General features: G+C 35.8%; 1 long non-coding RNA gene across 8 annotated transcripts; it reads right to left on the bottom strand.

The window, feature by feature from the left end:
• Window positions 1-305: 305 nt before the first annotated feature.
• On the bottom strand, window positions 306-4844 carry LOC113342291. 8 transcript variants are annotated; one of them, XR_003356570.1, is made up of 9 exons: window positions 4580-4844; window positions 4463-4500; window positions 3850-4013; window positions 3389-3500; window positions 2836-2887; window positions 1911-2309; window positions 1495-1602; window positions 1333-1384; window positions 306-1114 (listed from the first exon to the last, which is right to left on the bottom strand). It is a non-coding gene; the product is annotated as an uncharacterized LOC113342291 (long non-coding RNA). The 8 variants fall into 8 exon arrangements; XR_003356569.1 differs by having other exon boundaries at window positions 306-1040; XR_003356565.1 differs by having other exon boundaries at window positions 306-1040; window positions 1333-1611.
• Window positions 4845-15325: the final 10481 nt, after the last annotated feature.

Raw genomic sequence — 15325 nt, 5'->3', positions numbered from 1 at the left:
CTGAATGATCGTACATAAGGGTGTGTACACGGCTATTTCACACTATTTTAAGCTGTGGCGGTGGACAATTTTTAATAGTTGTAACCTCTTTTTTTTTTTTTTTGTCTGTCCTTTTTTTTGGAATCATATTTTGTTTGTCATAAGTAGGTTGTAACAATTCATTTTGTATGTTATCCAATTTGTTGTTTGACTGCTTAACAATTTGTTGTTTCTGGAGCATGCTCGTGGTATGGATCTCAATGGTTCATACTACCAATCTCTTCTTGACTCGAAATAGTGATATTCCGTTCTCATTTCAGTAAAAGTATACTAATTTTCCAATCTCTAATATTAATCTCTTTGTAAATATCATCTCAATCTTCACGGTATATACTAAAGAATGTAAAATTGTAAACTATACCAATCAACCAAATATCACATTATATATATGTATATATATATAGCTTTCTTAGGTCTCTGCAAAGCCTTCCGACGCTTGTACCCATCCCCCTGCATTTCCTCTTTCCCGGACCTGGAACCTCCTCTTGCAAATAATCTGTAGGTCAGAACTGTTGGGAGTATAAAATTTAGTTAACAGTAGTCAAATCCATCTAAATTATACAGGTTTGAAATATTCCTTCCTATGCAACATAATTATTTTTATGCTCTTTTATTATAACGCTGCAACCTCGAGTCCTCTAGTAGGAATTTTACAAACCGTATACTTTTCAAAGTTTTGGTTTATGTTCTGTGTCAGTCTCAGTACACCGTCGTTATTCCAAAGAATTGCTCCTCAGAGATGCCCCGAAAATCTGTCACGTCCGCCTTTTTCTACCACTGGAAAAGTTTGTCAGATGTCGCCTCCCAGAACTATGGTTATTCCTCCAACTGGTTTGCTGCCCTATCAAATATCTCTCAAACGCCTGATTACGTCTTCCACGCAATATTGGTGTTGCATTGGCACTGTCAAGATACAAACTCTGGCTGCAAACCTCAGGTGCAGCTTTGTTAATGCTATCAAGTCTTCCTCTTCCGACAGGTTTCATATATGCTGAAGCCACCTAAATTAAAATCTAAAATATTTTATCAAGTTCCATTTTGGCAGAGTAACCATTCATACGTAGCATAAAAAAACCTGTAATACCATTTACAAAGTAGTGTGAGGGAGTTCTATTTTGAAGTGTAATCGCTGATAACAAATCCAACAACAAACAAATGATACTAAACCAACGTCTTAGATACTTTCTGACCTAGGGTCACATTCGCTATTATTACACATTCCTACTAAGTACATGTACATTACTTATTACTGTAGTTGATGGTTTTAATACTTCCTTCACCCTATCAATGTACCTGATTCAGATGAAGCCTTTCATTGATGTTGCAAAGACCGCTTTGCTCTCACCTTATGCTCTCACATACACAAAAGAAATTAGAAAAATCAAAATCGTTAGTATAATCATGTAAAAATATTATTGTTCAAGAATGAAGCAAAAAGGTACCACTCAGGCATACATCAAAACATGAAATACGATGCGAGCCAACAGGGACCCTCTTGTACAACTCTTCTAAGACCATCAGCCGCAAAAAAAAATTTCTTTCAGGCTCGTCCCGCGCTAACACCTGCGAGTACTAAAACCATAAAATATGTCGATATGGTGAAAGAAGTAGCTAAGACATTGGTTTGAGTACATTGAATCACTTTGCTTCATTCTTCTCAACCTATGAGCTCTTTTAAGCAAAAACTAAGACGTCACTTAACATGGGCATGGAGTTATAACCTATAACTTCCCACATTACTGTGTACACTTCTATATTAAATTCAAATTTTTCATAGGAGATCCCAGGCGAATATACTGAAATTTCGACATTGAAGTATCACTTCACATAATGTTCCCAGAAAAAAATAATAATAATGTAATATTGTTTACCTGATTAATCTTTTAAGGAACTCATTCAAAAGATTAAGGAGTGAGACTTGTGTTCATTAGATAAAACCTCATGGTCCATGTCCAAGAAGCACATCAACGAAGACGGCTAGCTACCAAGTCCGAAAGATAGAGAAAACTGAAAATGGTGAGAAAATGAAGGCATTGAGATAAGACATTGAACAATCCAACGAATAAGAATGTAAATCGTTTATGTATGAAGTATTAGGGGTGAGCAATTTAAAAAGTCCAACAAATAAAGATATTAAATATCAAAATTACTCCAGCTACACCAAAATCAAGGTCACCCAATACGTTGCAGGCTTAGCTCCTATAACGTCCCTCCCCTTTTATCTATTGCTTCCAACATAACATCCCGAGTTAATGGTTTATTTGCTGAACCTGCAATATCAATCACAATATTTACAATAAAATCCACTATAAACTTAGATGTCAAAAATGATGAGTCCTCTCCTGGGACCAAAGTAATTGAAGGAAACAGTCTACCAAGCTCTCTCATCATAATTTGGCAAATATACATATCTTAACAAAAGACACAAATATGTTGAAAAATTGACCAAAAACATAAATTGAGACTATGATTTTTTACAATATGTTGTGATAATAAATAAACACTTAAAACAAAACCTAGACAAATCGCAACACTAAACATATATGGGGGAAAAATACAAACACAAACATAAAGAAAACAACTACAAACCAAAATTTTAGAGAATGATTACTATTTTAGGGATGAAAAATACTTCAAAACTGAATAGTGGAATCATCAGAGTTTAGTCAAATTCTGATTTTTTTTCTTTTACTAACGAAAATAGATAGACTCATATCGATCTTTCAGAGAATATAAAGTATCACAAATTTCAATAAGCAGTAGCAGAGCTTGTAGAAATCGTATTAGAATAGTTACCTTTTGAGTACGTCGTGATTTGGGATAGTATAGGAAGTTGTTGTGAATGAAGCTGAATTAAACAAAAAAGAAGACATACCATTTCAATCAGAGTACTATATATTAAAGTGAGACTAAAGATGTACATGGAGAGAAAATTTAACCAAACATGTGGAGCTATCCAAAGGGTTCACATGAAACTAACATGAAATACAAATAGTTACTGTCAAAATTGTTGGATTTCAAGACAAATGACTGCTATATTCGAACTTGATTATTTAAGAACTGACAGAAAGAGAAGACCGACAAAATACAACGAAATTAGATGCCATGAACCCAAACTGGTCATCATTAAACAGAAACAGCAGACATAATTGTAATCTACATAGGATAAGCATAACATAGATGGATCCTAGACAAAAAGTTCAAGTACCGCGAGAGAGATAAAATTGGAGAAGGGAGCACACATATTTCACCTACACCACATCACAATCAGGCCATGCTTTCAATTCACAAAAAACTATAATCGACGTTAAAATTTGAACCTATGAAGCGTTAATTCCCTAGTCATTACCATAAAATCTCCCCACCAATTATACGCATCCCATCATTAATTAGGACTGCAACATAGCCTCAGATGCCTTGAATTCATATTTGCGAAGTCCGCTTCGCTCTCACCTTATACTCTTAACATATACAAAGAAATTGGAAAAATCAAAATCATGAAGAAAATATGGTAAAATCATTATTGTCGAAAAATGAAGCAAAAAGGTACAACTAAGGTATACATCAAAACAGGAAATACGATACGGGCCAACATGGACCTTCTTGTACAACTCTTCTAGAGCATCAACCTTTTTTTTTTTTTTTTGATGAACTGACTAAAATGATTTGGGTACTTCTTAGGCTCGTCGTACGCTAACACATGCAAGTACTAAAACCATCAAGGACATTGATAGGGTGAAGAAAAATGAGACAGCAATTTAACATGTTACTCATTGCATGGACGACAAACTTTAAAATTTAAGTTCTTACCCTCATGTATGCAGTAACATGCCCACCAAATTTGTTTTGCGGTGAATATCTCCAATTAACTCTATTTCTTCGAAGCATCCACCAATAAGAATACCAATATCCAGAAGAGCACGGAATGGCCTCCTACTCACTGTGCGTTCAACTGATAAATACTCCTGTGTTTCCTGCCATGTAAGAGCATGAATATGTCAAGTTGCATGTACTGGACAGTACTAAATTTGTGAACTTGACTAATAGCCCAAATTTAACATTATACGCACAATTGATATAAGAGAGTTCAATTGACATATTTCAAAATGTGTAATTAGGAAAGAAAAAGTGGTATTAATTTGGTCTTTCACAAAACTCCTATTGTGTATTTCAAAGAAAAATTGTCATAGAACTACAAAATCACAAATACGATTATAGAATCGTTGAACTGGTAGAGATACCAAATGAGATCCGTAGTCAAATCTTATTCAGATCCAAAAAGATTATAATTCACAGTGACTCAAAAATAAAAACAAAAAACAAACTTAGTTTAAATTAACTAATATTCTGCACCGAAATTACACTAAAAACGGCAAATAGATGAACAATAAGAAAATCACCAAAATCAAATAGAGAACACTACCTTTTCTTGGATAGGAAGGAGATGGATTAATAGGTTATCTAAAGAAGAAAATAAAGGGATTAGTAAAGAATTAGGATCAATATAAGAAAAAGAATATTGAAAATGAAGAAAACTTACTCTTCTCTTCTTTTGTTAAACTACAATGCAAGAGTTTAGATTCCCGATTCTTTGTTTCATGTGTAGAAATTTTTTAATATTTATGCAGTTTTGGATACCTCTGAAGTGTTTAGATCAGTAAAGAATCGATTGGGAGATTTTTTGGGGAGATGAGAAATTCAGAATTCAACCTGGTACATAATTTTTTGAGGTTTTTCGCTGGAAGTTTTCTTGGTATTTCAATTTTATCAATTGATGTGTGATGGAGGATGGAAGAGAAATTAATAGTGCGTTAGTGAATGCCGAAGGATGAACGTTTCCCAAACAATAATTCTGTTTAGCCCCACTGGTCAAACCCATCGGTCAAACCCACTGCGGCAATAATTTGACCTGACTTTCTGGTCTTCTCCTCCGTAAAGTTATGAACTCACTCCGAGTTAAAAAGAAAAAGAAAAAAAATCTACGAACTCACTGTACCACAGGAGCGTTTGAGAAGGAGAGGGTTGAATAGACGGAAGGAATCAGAAACGAAGACTTGCTATCCTTCGGGTTCTCAAATAATAAACCTTAATCTTCTTTTTCAATTTGGGTGTTCCTCAATCGTTTCGTGAATTTTATGCTCAAAAAACAGTTCGAAAAAAAATAAATCAATTTGTCACGCAAAATTTCAACCAATGTAGTTAATATCGGATATCGGTTCATCTCGGCCGGGACCGATACACTGGTACGATTTTGTATCGGGGATATTATCGTTGAAAAATCGGTACAATATCGGTTCTACATTTAGAGACTATAATTTTATATTAAACATTTTCTCCACACATTTTCGGATAAGATATAATAGATAACATCAATTTTATCAAAAAAACAAAAGAGTAACTTTAGTAACTTGCTTCGAGAGCTACATGCACCTCTACTACCACCTGGAAGACTTTCTTCGCCAAAATTACCCTTAAACTTTATAGAAAACGACCAATACCGTCTCATATCGGGAAATGTAGAAAAATTTCGTATCGACCGATACGGCCGATATTTGACCAAAACGGCCGATATTCGACCGATACGACCGATATTATCGGGCGAATATCGTATCGCCGATATCCTTCTTATCGTATCGTTCTGGACCGATATCCGAAATATCCCCGATATATCGGCCGATACGGCCGATATTGACTACATTGATTTCAACAATCAGATCCATCAAACAAAGATATTTAGTATTTGAACAGGTCAGTGCTGCATCGAAGTTCAAGATTTTAGCTTATAAAAATCAAGTTGAATCCGATGAAGCTAGGTATATATCAAAGTTGCTCATCAATTCAGGTAATTTTATCTTTCTCTACACCCTGTTTGCAGTTCCCATTGGTTCATTTCAAATTTTTATATTGGTTTGTGAGAATTTATTTCAATCTGTGTTTCATGGTAGTGATAAGCTCAAGTTCTCATTTGGTTTGTTTATCATTGTTTGTGTTAGCTTGGTTAATTTTCCTACTCTAGCTTAGTTAAAACCTTGTTCTAACAAATAGACATCAAAGGCCTGCCCTCCCCCCCCCCCCTATTTCTATCAATTGTTCACGTATCCATTTCTTAATATCACTGCATTTATCAGTATCCTTTGACGCTGCGTCTGCAAGTTCCGCAAAATAATCACACAACTCCTTGTAACTTTTTTCTGCTGGAGTCAAATGCCAACTATCAGAATTTATTGGCACCTTTGTATGCAACAACCTCACATCTTTTCTCCATCTTCTTAATATGTAATTATCTGGGACTAGTAAAATATCATTACGGAGTAACACACATATCGCATGTGTGCAAAGTATTCCCCAAAATTCAAATCTATGACAACTACACTCGACTTTGCTTTCATTTTTTTGAAACCATACCTTAAAGACAACTTTTTTCATTGACCAGTCAATTTCGGGATCAAGTTCGGGTTCTGATTCAGATTCAGATTCTTCAGTTGGTGGATTATCTTCCATAATGTCTTCATTTGGTGCAACTAATTCATCATCATCATCATAATCAACTTCTTATTCATCTTCGGGTGGTTTCTGATTGTAAATTTCTTCTTATATTTCATATCTTTGAACCAGGATTCCATCCTTAATTTCATCTTGGACAACAACTATTTCACAATACATCTTCCGTATCAATTGATTCCGAAACTCTTTAAACTTCGCATGGGTGTAAACTCTTTGAATTTGTTTCTCCATTTTATACGAAGTTGAGGTTGGAATGATTGTAGAAAATGATCTAGCATCTGCCTTAAGCTCCTTTTCCATTTTGTATCTCAACGCGTTATCAAATTTTTCAACGAATTGCTTCAAAGATGTTCTTGAATGGACATACCCGTCAAAAAATGCATTCATACTTTCAGATCGATGTGTAGTCGACATCCCAGCCCAAAAAGTAGTCTTTACAAAACAACGCACCCATCGATTTTTCTCCCTGTATAATTTACCCAACCATTTATTCTATTGCAAGCTCGGATATTTTTCCAACATCTCACTCCAATGTTGTTCAAATTCAGCTGGACACTGTTTATCATAAACAACTTTTTTCATTCTACATTTAATCCTTAAATAATTTTCATACCTCCTCAACTTTTCTGGTATTTTCTTCATGATGTGCCATAAGCACCAACGATGTATGGTATCATTGAAAACTTTCTCAACTGCCCATTTCATCGAGCTACATTGGTCTGTAATTATACCACGTGGAGCGACTCCATTCATGCAATCGAGCCATGCTTTGAATGACCAAGCAAAAGTTTCTTTTAACTCATTTGAAATCAATCCACAACCAATAAAAATTGATTTCCCATGATGATTAACCCCAACAAACGGAGCAAAAGGCATGTCATACTTGTTCGTCAAGTATGTCGTGTCAAAGGTGACAACTTCACCAAATTCTTTGTAAGCTTCTTTGCACCAATGATCAGCCCAAAACACATTCTTAAGACAACCTTTTTTGTCTATGTCCACCCTGTATGACATTTTCCTTCTTGCACGTTCGTTTCTTACAAGAAAACCCTTTCTTATATGCGTAATGACTGTAAAATTCGAATATCTCTTCAGCATCGTTAAATTTCATACCAACTTTCGGCTCGACTATTTGATCATTTTGGTTACTGCCATCGTCCAATACACTACTGCAAATTTCAACTTCTTCATCACCTAATTCAACTCCATCCATAGCTGCGGGTAATATATGTATGTATGTTAGTATGCATTTTTTTCTAATCAAACCTATGCAAAAAGCTTATTTAAGATTTAAGATATAAACCCTACTGGTGATTAATAAATTGATTTAAGATCAATAAACCCTAAATAAAAATATCTCCTTTTTCCTAATAAAACAAAACCAGATTTGAATAATAACAGTTTGAATATAAGTTACCAGTGTGGAACTTCTTCTCCTCGCGAAAAATTACGGAGAAGTAAAAGATCCTTTCGCCCAAAAACTCAAGCCCATTGCGAAACAAAGAAAAGAAAATGGAGAACGTTAAATACAGTACCGCGAACAAAAAAACGGGAGAAAATGGAAAAAGTCTAATATTAGCAAAATTACAAAGTCTATTCAAATTATTACCACGTAAGCGGTGAGTTTGACAGGTGGGCTAAACAGAATTATTCACAAACAAATAACTGATTGTTGGGAACTAAAACCAAATCTCGGTGGAGGTGAATACAGTTGGGTGGTGGGATAACATAGATCAAGAGCATAGTGCAAAACTATTTGATAAAACTTCGAGGGGAGGAAAAATCCTAACCGCTAGTTAGAAAAACGGATGTATCTCCGCCATTGCGTGACTCACCAAACACTACTGTTGTATAAGCACTGATATATACTAGGTTATGACTCGTGCCGTAATGGCACGGGTTGTGGTTTGTCCTCCATATTGCGGATTGTCAGTTTCTTTAACTATTAGAATTAGGGTTAGTTTGGTATTGTTGTGCGTTGTTGTGTTGTGAGAGAAAAAAAAAACAGTTAGACGATTGGTAAAATATGAATTAAAGTTAAAGCTAATTAAAAAAGCAATCAAAGTGTGTTTGGTAAAGTATCAGATTCAACCATCGTAGTTGTCGCAAATTACAAAAACATGCATATCTCGTAAAATAGTTTTATTCAATTTTATTGGGTTTAAATTTTTTTTTATTATCAAATAAATACTTATAAAAAAAATTACACACCAGAGTTTTTAGTTGGCAGCCTAGCGACAAGCTGAGCGCCAACTCCTTTATGAATAGCAACACCCAATCTATGAAAAACAAACCTACCTACACCACTACCAACATCATTACTAGCTAAGCAATTTTTCAAACGTTTGAAAAAGCATACAATGTCTTCACTAAGCTCCCCTAACGTAGTAAAAGCCAGAAACCCAAACCATTACCATGCTAAACAAATTCATCAAATATAAATATATACAATACTAATTATCAAATATATATATATATATAAATATATTTATATTTATATATATATTTATATTTTTATCAAATATAAATATATATAATATTAACTAATTTACTACTACTAATAATAATAATATAAAGAAAAAGGAAAAAATTTACACCGGGTTGGTTGGGAGGCGGGCAACAAGTTGCACCCCAACACCATTTTGGATAGCTGAATTTATCCTTTGGAATAGAGAACTGCCTACTTTGTAGTTAGCATCATAGTTAGTCAAGCAGTTTCTCAATTTATTCAGAAAAATAACAAAGTCCTCACCTAATTCACCTAGAATTGAAAAGTCTAAGACACTAAAACTATAACCATGAGATGTGCACGTATCCAAATATTTGGTACGCTTGCGATTGATAGCTGCAGAGATAGCCCTTCATGGTATGAAACTCCGAAGACCATCTCCGGAAAAAGATGAAACGTCAGTGACATCAAAGCAAGTGTCGCGACCGGTTTCCCAATTATGTAAATATTTAATATTATTTTTGAAAGGATGCCTCAAAGGCTTTTATAAAGAAAATCAAAAGTCTGAATACATTTACAAGGATTTGGCTGGGAGTCGCACAACAAGTTGCGCCCCAACATATTATTTTTTGTTTTTATTATTTTTATCCACAAATTAATTAAAATGGTATATAAAATAGGTTGAAAATAAAACATAATAATATTTAAAGAATATAATATAAGAAATAAAAAATTAATTGTATATAAATTTTTTTTTAGAAAATCTAATGTATCTTGGCCGCTGGGTGACACAACAAACATAAAATAAAATTGGGATAAAAAGATAAATCAAAACGTTAAATTTAGATGAGATCAAAGCTTATGCTTTCGTAGCTTTTAAAAACTCCTCCTCCACAACTTTTAAAAATTGAGGATTTTGGGAAGTGCTTTGGATAAAAAGCACTTTTTTTTTACCAAGCACTAATTCCAAAAATTATTGACATATATAGGTTTTGAAAGTGCTTTTGGTAAAAAAAAAAAAACATTACCAGACCCAGCCTTAGTCATATTCAAATTGTTCAGTGTAATTAGCAATGACATTTACCTTTTCTTTTTTTGAAAACGGAACTTCATTAGATACTAAGTATTTGTACATAACTTAAGATTGACAGCATCATCCCTTAATGCTGCAGAGATATCAGCAGGGATGTTATACAAAAAACTAAACGAAGCTCTTGTTTTTCTAGCCCTGTTAGCTATTGTATGAGCAACGTTATTAGTTGTTCTACTGATATATTTAACCGTAGTTGAGCAATGACATTTACTTGAAGTGCTTAATTATCTAAATTCTTTAGGTTTATAAGGTTTATAAATCGAATAAGTTGATAGTCATTTCCTACATCGTCGTGCTATAAAAATACCAATGAGCTTGTGCTTCTTTTCTGCCATTGTTGGGCTATAAAAATATCAATGTGCTACCTCTGCCAATTGCAATGACCTGATTAATACATACACATGAGTAAAAGAAGCTTAATCAACTGATGCAATGACCTGATTAATTTTAGCCCATACTCTTGGTTTGTATCATTGAGCATTAACCATTGCTTTTGATAGGACTTAAGAGATATGAATAATCAACAACTTTATCAACTGATCGAGTCTAAATGAACATCAAAAAAATTATCGAAAATATCTCATAATATCATCTCCTTTCACATTTTGCAACAATTTCTTCTTGGAAAAAATAATTACGGGATTGCTCGGTAGCCCATGAATAAAATCTAAGTAAATAGAAATAATTGAGGTCCGAAATGGTTTTTAAAGAAGCTTCGAAAATCAACATTACCATGTCCAAATTGACCATTAGTTTATAGATTTACTCTGTATCATAGTTGCAACAATCAAGATAGTCTTCCATTTTATTTGTTTTAGATGGAAACTATTGTACCAAAGGGACTCTGACTGTGTAGATTAGAATTTTCATTTTCATTCTGGAAAGTGGAAAGTATGAAAAGCCATTCTTCCTGTATAATTTAGCACATACATGTTAGAAACATCGGTGCACAATAGAATCTACACATGATGAAACCTTAAAAATACAACATTCATCGAAAACGGAACCGATTTGGCCCTCAAATGTATCATTTGTAATAGAAAGGGTCTAGGTAGATGTTTAAATCATTAGGTTAGGTCATTTTTGGTATTTCCAATTTTAGCTAGCATTCACAACCTTGATTGAAATTTCTGGGGTGGTACCTCTTCTTTTTTGCGGAATCACTGCACTGGCGGTCAATAATATTTTGACAGATAATTTTACAATTTTTAGTTTTTCTTTTATCTCCAATCACCTGGTCTTTGCATGACTTTATCCTCGTTCCTATTCCACTGCAGAGGGAATTCGTCATGGCATATTTGTACACACTCAGATTTTTTCTTTTTTTAATGAAACACATCAGGGCTGTCTTTGGTGTTCCATCCTTTCTCGACAACAAACTAAACAGTTTGTCGTACGTTAAAAGCGGAATATCGACTTCAAACCATTATCTTACTAATCACATTCCATTCCAAAAATCTCATTCTGGTGCGACCTTGATAAAGATGTTGCACTTGATAACAAGTATCTGATCATGTAATATTAATATTATATGGTGAACCCTGACAGAACGACATGAGTTTTGGCTAGTTGTTGAAATAAGGTTATTAGCTGGGGGTGTTATTGATTTTTCATGGTATGTAAATCCAATTTTCTTAAGTAAATGCTGAAATCAGCTGTAACATTCAAACCAACAATCCGTACTTACATTTTGCTGCCTCACCGCAAATGCATTAAAAATGTAATATAATAACCAAGCTAGTTTCTTCCAATATGTCCATCAGGTAAACAGTGTAGGAGTTTTCGTGGCAACAGTCATACCGAAGATATTAATACATTTATATGTCCCCTGCAAAACTAATGTCCATCAGGTAGAACAGTCTAGGAGCTTCCGTTGCAACTGCCATGCTGAAGAATTAATCCATCCATATGTCTCCTGAAACATGAGTCAAACATGCAACTTTCCCACTTGAGTTAGACGCACTACAATTGTGCGACCGATGCGGTGCTTAAAAGAGATGTGTCTAAGCAATGAATGGATGTTGGACTGTGGTGTGAGCACCTGTGGAAGTGGTTAAACTTGAACACTATTAAAGCTAATTAAAATGGTGATCCTAGGAACATTTTTTCAGTACAATAGTCTGGGTTTGAGTTATGAACCAAGTCATATGCGGAACTATTTGGATTTTTTTAATTGGTGGGTGCAGAATTGTCCACCTAGTCAAGTCTATTGCACTTGGAACCACCACCAACACTCCAAACACAGTCAATTCTGCACCCATACACAAATATATTAGTGCAAGTTGGTAAAATAGCTCTAGACCGCAATACATGTATTTTGTCATAACTTATGAAACCGCAATGAATGCATGTATTTTGTCTTTATGAATTGATGAGAGAAAGAAAGTACCTGAAACCACGTAGCGCATTTGAGAGTTGCACTCTTCTTTCTAGAAAAGTTCCGCCTGAATCAGGTACGTTGCTAACCAAAATTCACACTCTAAAACCGATAAAATTTTGAGATACTGAACAGTTAAGACGAACGCTCATGCAATAACTCAAATGTTGTCAACCAACATCATCCGTTAGTCTATGATAAATGGTAATAGAATTGCATAAATTCTACACATAATTCCTTCCGATAAAGAAATAAGAAAGACGGATTTTGGTTACATGGAAAATTACGGTCAACAAATAATTTTAAGCTTGAAAAATGTCGTCGTGATTAAGAAGATTAAGAATTAAGATGATTCCCTTAATTAGGTTCTCAGATGTTAGCATTACATAAGCTATTAGAAAGAAAACAAGCATATTGTATTAAACATTGCATACCTGAATTCTTCAAGGACAATCGAGGAGGAGAGGGAGCGTTTCAAAACCTCCCCATGTTAAGGTACTCCTTCGTCAGATAAGAAGGCAACTTCCATCCTACGTGATTGGATAGAGGGGATTCCTGAGGATGTAACACCCACAATCCCCCTTTAAAAAAAACGAAAACATATGTATACATACATACATGACAACGTTGAATAAAAACACACATGTATAGGAGAACCAGCGGTGGGTCTTGGAATATGAAGCATAACAGGCTTTTTGATGGAGGGAGGCTTCCCCCATTTCTTTCTCCTTATAGGATCGTGCCCCTCAGGCGGATCCCAGGAAGTCACCAATGGTTCCAAAGGACGACCTTTAGTACCCGATTTGAAACCGTGCTCTTCAGCCACTTCATCATTGAGCTTGACACGACCGGACACATGCAGTAATTTGAGATCTTCAAAAGTCGGATCAGGAGGAGGAGCCAGTGCACGCAAGACAAAGCGACAGCGAATATGATCTTGGTACTCATGTGCTGGATCGGTCACAACTAGAAGGCGCTCAGGCATAGGTTGTTGAAAAGAAAAATCAATCCCATAATCACTTACGCGAGTTGGGCCCTTGAAGATAAAACGATCGAAACTAGCGCGGATCGCCGGAGCATTAGAGTCAGTAAAAGGCGGCAATCGACGATGAAACCCTTGATCAAACCCCACTTGCCGAGCTGCACGATCAGGATTATAAGAAATCGCCATTAATTTACAAGCATGAAAACCAGGGAGATAACCAGGCAATACCGCCGCCACCGAATCAAAATCCTACATTGACAAAGCTTGAGACGAATCCAAATTCGAACCATCCAGGGGAGATGTGAAATCATAATAAGCCAGACCGGAACAACCATCGTGGTAAGAAAAAGGGGTGAAGTCTTTAGCCACATCCATGAACTTTGTCATGTCACCCTTAATCGTCTTTCCTTTATTCCGCCAAAGAGACATCCTTCGATAATTATAAATGGCGATGTCCGTGCCAAGAGTACCGTCCGCCCAATGAACCTCCTCTTCACGACGAACCGCTAACGTATTAGGCTCACGGGGGGATACTAAGGAAGATGCTTAAAAGGACCACGCCTGCATGAAAGAAGCACGCAAAAAAGTTTCGATCTCATGAACCGCGTCGACCCTGCGGATATCATGGCAAAACAAATACAAATGACGATATAGAACCCCTAGGAACATTGGAGCCATAGGAAAAGAAGCATCATGCGACATCAATATAGCCACGGGCATAAGCTCGCTCTTAATGATATCTCGGGGATTGTATTCAAAAACGTCATGACATAGCCAAAACAAGATGAAGGCCGCCAACTCGGCGCGAGGCTTCGTCTCTATCCTAAGAGGAGGCTCGACCTTCTTGTTAACTAGCCTCAGAGCCCAATATTAAACCAGAGAGGGAAAGTGGCGCGTCTGTGATGTTTAGTAACTGATAGACACATTTTTGTGTTTAATTTGATCTCAATACTATATATTGTTGGCACTCGAGTTTGTACTAATTTTGGTGTTTTATGTGTTTGTAGGCACCTTTGGAAAATAAACATTTTTTGGAAAATTCGGCTCGAAAAGTTGGTAAAAGCCCCGGAGGACACGTGTTATTCGGACTCTCACCGTTGGATAAGGGGAACCTCAATTACTAAGGGGCACCTCAGGTCACCCCAAAAGGCATCTGCTATTCGCACCCCAGTACAGGATTAGGGGGAGGTCATCTTCTTCATTTGAATTTTGTTTTTGGCGGGAAAATGGAGAAAACTTCTGCAGATTTTTGATCGAATTGTTGAACGTGTTCTAGGGAGATTCAATGGCTGATTTTTGGTAGATAGTTGTGATATGGCCTATTAAACACACTGTGGGCGTTTGGTTCGACCAGAATTGGCTAGAATCATCTAAACAATTCACGGGTTGAAAACAGGGCAGTTCGTGTATATTACGGGTTTCACGTGATTTGGAGAAGATTCAACGTGTTTTGTGCGTGCATGGAAGACCCTCACAGCCTGTTGGAGCATGAAGGAGTTAAATTTGGAGGCTTGAAAACGCGTGAGAAGATGAAACAGGAAAGAAAATATTCCCAGAAATATTTTCTTTACTGCCGAGTTAAAGAGAATTATATGGAGTGAATGAGCGAGATTCGATGGGTCTGTTGGCTATAAATAGGTTGTTGGGGTTCAGTAGAAAGGGTGTCGAGAGTTTGGGGTCGATAGGAGAGCTCTGGAGCGAGAAATCAAGAGTTGATGAAACTATGTTTATGCTCGTGCTGATGATGAAGAACACGAAGAACAGACTCGCAGGGACAGTCGTTTATCAACAGTGAAACAGACTCACAGGCGTGGATCGTAGGTGTGGGTCTTAGAACCACAACGACAATAGCACTTCTCTTTTATCGTTCTTTTGTGA

The sequence above is a fragment of the Papaver somniferum genome, unplaced genomic scaffold, assembly GCF_003573695.1.
Source record: "Papaver somniferum cultivar HN1 unplaced genomic scaffold, ASM357369v1 unplaced-scaffold_35, whole genome shotgun sequence".
Classification (NCBI taxonomy): domain Eukaryota; kingdom Viridiplantae; phylum Streptophyta; class Magnoliopsida; order Ranunculales; family Papaveraceae; genus Papaver; species Papaver somniferum.
Note: the sequence above shows the minus strand (reverse complement) of the source record. Positions and strands in the feature narration are given on the sequence as shown.